This window comes from Salminus brasiliensis, chromosome 9, assembly GCF_030463535.1.
Source record: "Salminus brasiliensis chromosome 9, fSalBra1.hap2, whole genome shotgun sequence".
Taxonomy (NCBI): domain Eukaryota; kingdom Metazoa; phylum Chordata; class Actinopteri; order Characiformes; family Bryconidae; genus Salminus; species Salminus brasiliensis.
In genome coordinates this window covers 31,774,038-31,781,794 of record NC_132886.1, presented here as the reverse complement: position 1 = coordinate 31,781,794, position 7,757 = coordinate 31,774,038, and the positions used below count along the sequence as shown (strand labels likewise).

The following is a 7,757-nucleotide window of genomic DNA, read 5'->3' as shown; positions in this document are numbered from 1 at the left end:
GTATTAGTGTAGGAGTGAGTGTAGAAGCTAGTGTAAGGTGTAGGTAGTAGTGTAGAAGCTAGGGTGAGGTGTAGGTAATAGTGTAGGAGTGAGTGTAGAAACTAGTGTGAGGTGTAGGTCGTAGTGTATAAGTGAGTGTAGAAGCTAGTGTGAAGTATAGGAGTGAGTGTGAAAGCTAGGGTGAGGTGTAGGAATGAGTGTAGGAATAAGTATGAAGTGTAGAAGCTGATGTGAGATGTAGGTAGTAGTGTAGAAGCTAGGGTGAGGTGTAGGAGTGAGTGTAGATGCCAGTATGAAGTGTAGAAGCTAGTGTGAGATTTAGGTAGTAGTGTAGAAGCTAGTGTGAGGTTTAGGAAGTAGCGTAGAAGTGAGTGTATAAGCTAGTGTGAGGTGTAGGAAGTGGTGTAGAAGGTAGGGTGAGGTGTAGGTATTAGTGTAGAAGTGAGTGTATAAGCTTGTTTGAGGTGTAGAAGCTAGTGTGAGGTGTATAAGTGAGTTTAGAAGCTAGTTTGAAATGTAGGAGTGAGTGTGAAAGCTAGGGTGATGTGTAGGAATGAGTGTAGGAATAAGAATGAAGTGTCGAAGCTGATGTGAGGTGTAAGTAGTTGTGTAGAAGCTAGTTTGAGGTGTAAGAATGAGTGTGGAAGCTAGTGTGAGGTGTATAAGTGAGTGTAGAAGCTAGTGTGAAGTGTACGAGTGGGTGTAAAAGCTAGGGTGAGGTGTAGGTATTAGTGTAGGAATGAGTGTAGAAGGTAGTGTGAGGTGTAGGAATGAGTGTAGATGCCAGTATGATTCGTAGAATCTAGTGTGAGATTTAGGTAGTAGTGTAAAAGCTAGTGTGAGGTGTAGGAAGTAGCGTAGAAGTGAGTGTAGAAGCTAGTGTGAAGTGTAGGAATGAGTGTAGAAGCCAGTATGAAGTGTAGAAGCTAGTGTGAGGTGTAGGTAGTAGTGTAGGAGCTAGGGTGAGGTGTAGGAGTGAGTGTAGATGCCAGTATGAAGTGTAGAAGCTAGTGTGAGGTGTAGGAGTAAGTGTATAAGCTAGGTTGAGGTGTACGTATTAGTGTAGAAGCCAGTATGAAGTGTAGAAGCTAGTGTGATATGTAGGTAGTAGTGTAGAAGCTAGTGTGAGGTGTAGGCAGTAGTGTAGAAGTGAGTGTGAGGTGTAGGTTGTAGTGTAGAAGCTAGGGTGTGGTGTAGGAAGTAGTGTAGAAGCTAGGGTGAGGTGTACTATCCAGTGTATTAGCGAGTGTGAGGTGTAGGTTATAGTGTAGAAGTGAGCGTAGAAGCTAGTGTGAGGTGAAGGTATGACTGTAGAAGCTAATGTGAGGTGAAGGTATGACTGTAGAAGCTAGTGTGAATATAGGAGTGAGTGTGAAAGCTAGGGTGAGGTGAAGGTATTAGTGTAGGAATGAGTGTAGAAGGCAGTATGAAGTGTAGACGCTAGTGTGAGATGTAGGTAGTAGTGTAGAAGCTAGTGTGAGGTGTAGTTAGTATTGTAGAAGTGAATGTAGAAGCTAGTGTGAGGAGTAGGTAGTAGTGTAGAAGCTAGGGTGAGGTATAGATATTAATTTAGGAGTGAGTGTAGAAGCTAGTGTGAGGTGTAGGAATGAGCATAGAAGGCAGTAAGAAGTGTAGAAGCTAGTGTGAATGTAGGAGTGCGTGTGAAAGCTAGGGTGAGGTGAAGGTATTAGTGTAGGTTTGAGTGTAGAAGCTAGTGGCAGTGGTGGCTCAGCGGTTAGTGCGCCGGGATATTGATAACAGGGTTGTGGGTTCGATTCCCGGGCTCGGCAAGCTGCTACTGTTGGGCCCTTGTGCGCCAAGTCAGCCAACCAACTACCCGGGCGCTGGAGTTGGCTGCCCACCGCTCTGGGTGTGTGTGTGTGTACTCACTGCCCCTAACGTGTGTGTGTGTGAGTGTGGGGCTACTTTACTCTCCTTCAACTGGCTGTGTGTATTGTTTTGCTTGCAAACTGTTTTCCAGTAAGCACAATAATTTTTTTCATGGATTTTTCTGACTGGAAACATTCAGAGCGGATTGGTGAGCATGAGGGGAGTGTGGAGCATAGGGCTTGCATGCTAGCATTATATAATCGCTCCAGAGGCACAGCAACAATTGATTCTGATGTTGTCAAACAAATTGATGCAGAAAGACAATACTGGTGGGAAGTTTTGAAAAGAGTTGTTGCAGTCATCCAGTTTTTGGGGGAGAGGGGACTTGCTTTCAGGGGAGATGATGAGCTATTAGGATCAGCCCACAATGGTCATTTTATGGGCATCATAGAACTCTTAGCCAAATTTGACCCATTCCAAGGGTTTGGAGGTAAGGGAAAAGGTTCTGTGTCCTACTTATTATCGACAGTGTGTGAAGAATGTATCCATTTGATGGAACAGAGAACAAAGCAGGCAATTGTTAATGAGATCAAACAATCAAAATACTTCTCAGTTATAGTTGACTCCACTCCAGACCTTGCTCATGTGGACCAACTTACTTTTATTTTCAGGTTTGTTAATAATGACGGACATGTAGTTGAGTGTTTTCTAGCTTTTGAGCCTATTGAAAACCACAGTGAGGACAGTTTGGCAGAGTGTGTCGTTGCTATGGTGGAGAATCTGGGCCTAGCCTTATCCAACTGTAGGGGCCAGTCATATGATAATGCAAGTAACATGTCGGGAACAGTACAATGGAGTCCAAGCTCATCTTAAACAACGAAACCTTTTGATTTGTTATGTCCCCTGTGCAGCACATTCACTGAATTTAGTTGGTGTCAATGCTGTTGACAGTAGCCCAGAAGCTGGATGTTTTTTTGACTTTGTACAGGCATTGTAAACATTTTGTGCATCATCTACACACAGGTGGGGAAAGGTTTTCTGTGATACTGATATCAAACTCACACTGAAATCACTGTCAGGTACTCGATGGAGCCAACTAAGGCTCTTTGGAAATATGCACTACTGAGAGAGGCATTGAATGATATGTCTAAAGATATGGAGGAGAAATGTGTAACTCGAAGTGAAGCCTCTGCACTCTGTGAAAAATTGGACACGTTGGAGATGGCCTTCATGGCATACCTCTGGGATACTACAGAGGTTCCAAGCCACAAGCCTGCAGCTGCAGAAGCATGATATTGACATATGTACAGCTACACAACTTCTCTTGTCTTTACGAGACTTTGTGGCAGCACAGAGAGATAACTTTGAGGAGTTTGAAGGGGCAGCTTTAAATGTCACCACTGCTGTCTCCCAAGAGTACAGGTATGACCTCCAGTGTACAAAGAAGCGCAAAATAATGTCTGATGACACAGAGGTGTAGCATTTAACGGAAAGGACAAGTTTCGGATCGGAACTTTCAATATTGTCATTGACAAACTTGTGTCCTGTCTCAACCAGCGTTTGAATGCATACACACACTTAACTGAGCTATTTGATGTTCTTTTCATGCCTGCCAATATGACCAACAGTGAGCTCACTTTAAAGGCTAACTCACTTACTGCAGCATATCCTTCAGATCTGAACATGAGCCTGGCAAAAGAATTGATACAATACAACTTTTTGCTCAGGGGCCCAGACTATCCTTAATCCGTCCTTGCTAGCGAGATATCAACCCCAACCAATGGTTGACCCATCCCTTAATAGCAATACCTATTGTGGTGTAAGAATTTGTGTAGACCGTGAGTTAGCTAATGTACCTACTGCGTTACGTATACACATGCTACACTGGTCAGGATTTTGGTGGGTCTGGAGCCTACCTGGAATTTCTGGCTGTAAGACATGAGTACCTACTTGACAGTAACTACATACTACAGCTTCAGTATCAGCATGTGTCTGTCTCTCTTTCCTTCAACAGCTCCTCACTGCTAGCTCTCTGGTCTATTTGCGGACTGGGAAAGTCTGGTGTTTGTACTCAGCCTTGGCTCTGTAAAAGGGAGACAGAAAGTGTCTCAGGACAAATCATATTAAATCACTTTTATTGTTCTGTCACATTACACAAGTGTAAAGGTGAGTGAAAAACTTGGGTGCATTGTCCCTCACAGTAGTACAAAAAAAGAGCACATACCTACAAAATAGGAATAAATACTGAATATTTACACATTAACTTATACTATACATACATACATTATACTTACTCTCGGTTTACAACATTGCACTGATTTAAAGCAGTTACATGTACAGGTTTGATATAATCTGAATGTTTACATTATTTACAAAAGGCACTGGATGGGTGTGAGTTCAGGTGTAGTGTGGGTGGGAAAAAAATCTTTGTGGGTGCAGCGTGACTGAGCATAGGGTTTCCAGCCGTAAGTGCAGGGTGCAAAGTGTGTTTGTATGGGGAGAGGGTGTGATGATACAGATGAGGTCCACAGTCCACACACTGTTGTTCATTCAGCAGCCTCACTGTTTGAGGATAGAAGCTGTTTCTGAACCGACTGGTTCTGGTCTTCAAGCTTCTGTACCTCCTGCCGCTGTGCAGCTATGAGAACAGGCAGCGGCTTGGGTGGGTGGAGTCCTTGATAATCCTCCTTGACTTCCTCAGACAGCAGCAGGTGTATGAATCCAGGTTTTGCAGCTACACCCGATGGTGCGCTGGGCTGTGCGCACCACCCTCTGCAGAGCTTTTCGCTCTTAAGCGGTGCGGTTCCCGTACCAGGTGGTGATACAGCCCGTCAGAATACTCTCCACAGTGCAGGTGTAGAACGTCCTGAGAATGCGGGGGTTCATACCAAATCTCCTTAACCATCTGAGGTAGAAGAGGTGCTGATGTTTTTCTTCGCCACCCGTGTGGAGTGTTCTGTCAATGTAAGTTCCTCAGTAATGTAAACACCAAGAACCTTGAAGCTGCTGACCCTCTCCACAGTGGTCCCATTGATGGAGATAGGGGTGTGCGCTCTCTCCCGTTGCCTGAAGTCCACTACCAGCTCCTTGGTCTTGCTGAGGTTAATAGAAAGGTGGTTTTCCTGGCACCAGTGTGACAGGAAGGTGACCTCCTCTCTCTGTAGGCTGTCTCATTATCGTTGGAAATCACTGTCTGTGTCTGGCTGTGCAGTCATAGGTGTAGAGGGAGTACAGGAGTGGGCTGAAAACGCATCTCTGGGGGGCTCCGGTGTTGAGGATCAGTGAGGAGAGAGCTTGGTGTCAAGGTTTGGTGGAATGATGGTGTAGAATGCTGAACTGTAGTCCACAAACAGCATTCTCACATAGGTCTTCTTCTTGTTCAGGTGAGAGAGGGCAGTGTGCAGAGTCAGCGAATTAGCATAATCAGTGGATCTGTTCTGCCTGTGTGCAAATTGCAATGGTAGCAATGTTGGACGAGACCATTAGTCTGCATGCTAACACAGTGGTAGCCCACTCCTTAGGCATGGTGCACAACACAAGACATAATTGTTTATCTATTGTTTATCCTGTTTTATTGGCAGTATTTCTCCACAAAGACTAGACAATCTGTGTGTGTGCATTTGCACATCTGTGTCAGCAATGGGTACACTCTCTCTCTCTCTCTCTCTCTCTCTCTCTCTCTCTCTCTCACACACACACACACATATTTCTATACATACATATAGAGCACGTGTCAAACTCAAGGCCCGCCGTGTTATTTTATGTGGCCCGCAAGAGCTTAAAAGATCTGATTGACTGCAATTTAGTGGCTTAATGCCGTCGCTTTACGGGTAACATAATCGGCATGAATTGTGGGAAATGGAGTTTATGGTCAATGCACGCTTTTAGACTTAATTGTTAATTATTCTGCCACTAATTCTAAAGCGTGCATTGATCTTAAACTACATTTCCCACAATGCATGCAAGTGGAATTAAGAAGTAGCTACAAATATTGATTCCAAAATGTCCAGGAAAAGAAAAAATGATGCCGATGGAAGACAGAGAGATGGGAAGGAATACATGTTTGTGCTTCAAGGAGAAAAACCGGTATGTCTTTTGTGTTACGAGGCGGTGGCAGTTGTCAAGGAGTACAATTTACGTCGGCACTTTGATACCAAACACGGAGCTAGAAGTATGCCAAAGTTAGCCTTCAAAAAAAAGCAACAAATTGTACAAGAATTACAAGGCAAACTGCGACCGCAGCTGAATATGTTCACAAGAGCTACGGCCCAAAATGATGCAGCTGTGAAAGCTAGCTTTATTGTAGCTGAAGAAATCGCTCGCGCATTTAAGTCTTTTTCAGAGGGTGGATTTTTGAAGCAGCGTATGCTGAAGGTCTGTGAGCAGGTGTGTCCCGACCAGATACAGACATTTAAAAATGTCAGTTTATCAAGAAACACCATCGCGGACCGAATTAAGGAACTCGCAGGAAACCTGCCAGCACAGCTAGCCGCAGAGACGCGCAACTACATCACCTTTTCATTAGCGCTTGATGAAAGCACAGACAGCACGGATACAGCTCCATCCATTTTCATTAGAGCCGTAAAGTCGGACCTCTCTGTCACTGAGGAGCTGTTGGATATAGCTGCCATGCATGGGACCACAACGGGACGGGACATTTTTGATACGGTGAAGAAGTCCTCAAGTAAAAATGCATTGCCCTGGAAAAAATTGGTTGTATTAACCACAGACGGCGCACCTGCAATGTGTGGAGGAAATCGGGCTTGGTTGGACTAATGAAAGAGAAAATGCAGAAAAGTAACGGTCACGTGCACCTGTTAACTTATCATTGCATTATCCATCAAGAGGCTTTGTGTGGGAAGGTGCTGGGGATGGATGATATAGTGACTACGGTCGTTCGGGCGCGTGGCCTGAATCACAGTCAGTTCCAGCTGTTCTTGCAGGAGATGGGCTCGGAGCACGGTCACGTGCCGTACCATACGGAGGTGCGGTGGCTGAGTAGGAGCAAAGTCACAGGTTTTTTGAGCGTAGGGAGGACGTTGCTGTTTTCATGCAGGGTAAAGGAAAACCTTTATGTCCGAACTGTCAGATCCAAATTGTCTGTGTGACTTTGCGATGTTTGCAGACTTGATCTACGAATGTGCCAGGTGAAAAAGGACAATCTTGCCCACTTTCCTGTTTGTCAAAGCATCTCAGCCTCATTTTCCGGCAGTCTTTCATGTGCTCAGTTGGCTACCAAACTGAGCCGGTTAATGAATGAGTTTGATCGGCGCTTCTGTGACTTTAGAGCCCAGCAGTCAGGCTTTGCCATCTTTGCCAATCCTTTCACCACCGACGTCTTCACAGAACCCCATCACCTTCAGATGGAGCTTATTGAGCTTCAAAGTGATCGTTGCCTGAGAGCAAAGTTCCAGGATGCTGCAATCCAGGACTTTTACCGTCTGCTGCCCCCTCAGATCACGCATCACTGATGACAACCTCCATGCTGTTCTTCAGATTGCGTCAGCACAAGACCTGAAACCAGACATTGACACACTGGCCACAGGAAAACGGTGTCAGACATCTGCCCAGAAAACACATAGGTAAGCATTTTTTAAAAACCTAATTAAAATATGATCAAATGTATTTAAACCAAGAAGAGAATAGTTAAACTGTGCGCAATTTAATAATTGTGCTTGCATTTTGTTTTGTGTTTGTTACTTTCAGAACATGAACAGTGGATGAGGAAGGTGGAGAGGGGGTCCACTTGATGTGTTCAGGGACAGGCAGCATCTCCTAATCACCTCCACCTAAAAACTTGACTAATATAGTTAACTGAGACAACCCTGTTTATAACATACACTGCTACACATATGAAGTAGTATATTTGGTGTTTACACAGGTTTATGTGTTTTTGCAGACAAATGTTTACTGTGATCAAACCATCT

The 7,757-nt window shown here is 44.5% G+C and overlaps 1 pseudogene; it reads left to right on the top strand.

Annotated features, from left to right (window-relative positions):
- The first annotated feature begins 5,832 nt into the window (after positions 1 to 5,832).
- Positions 5,833 to 6,986, top strand: LOC140562778 (general transcription factor II-I repeat domain-containing protein 2-like; annotated as a pseudogene).
- The last annotated feature ends 771 nt before the right edge of the window (positions 6,987 to 7,757 follow it).